Here is an 846-nt window from a genome sequence, read left to right on the forward strand (position 1 = left end):
AAGCATATTTAAATATGCTTTGTGGGGAAAACAATAGAATATTCTTTGGTGACAGCTTCTGTGTCAGATTTAATATGAATTAATTTATAATTAATGAAAACAACAGTGGATCTGGCACAACGTATTGCATTTCCTCTTAGGCGTTGTATTCCCTCAAAAAAGCAAATATGCCCTGGTCTATTTTTTATACAGTCTCAAATTTCAGTTTCCAATAAAGAGCCTCAGTGAAAACATGTTGACAGCTGCCATAAGGTGTCACTTGTGCCACCTTACCACTGGGTAAGGTGGCACAAGTAAGGTGGCCATGGGTGCCACAGGCTGCTAACCTCATTCTCTATCTGTTTCAGATAGAATGTAGCATATGAATGACTTTAGTTCAAACAAATAGAAATAAAATATATCTTAATTAAAACATAATTCTTTTAATGCTGCAGAACATAAATATTGACTTATTAGTTAATATTAGTGACAGTGGCAACATGAGATATTGACAATTCCAGAGTGACATTATGTTCACCATGGTTCCATGACAGTTCACAGGATGTCATAAGTTATAGTGGTTATAACTATAACTTTCAGTGTTTTATTTAAGATAATGCAATTTTTCAAAGAACATGTTATCATAATTTTCCAAAAATGCCTGTTAACCAGTTTTAAAGAGTTATTGCTTGTTATTATTTAATAAATTTAATCTCTGCTATTTTTCATTATTTGTCAAGTACATTACAGATTTGTGTGGCATACATGAAGGTTGCCTCTCTGTGTGTGTTTCTGGTTCTGTTCATTGTCTTCAAAGTTTTCTTATTCAAAGATGACTAAAATCTGAGCTACAAAATGCATTTCAAT

The sequence above is a fragment of the Poecilia formosa genome, unplaced genomic scaffold (assembly GCF_000485575.1).
Source record: "Poecilia formosa unplaced genomic scaffold, Poecilia_formosa-5.1.2 Scaffold563, whole genome shotgun sequence".
NCBI lineage: Eukaryota > Metazoa > Chordata > Actinopteri > Cyprinodontiformes > Poeciliidae > Poecilia > Poecilia formosa.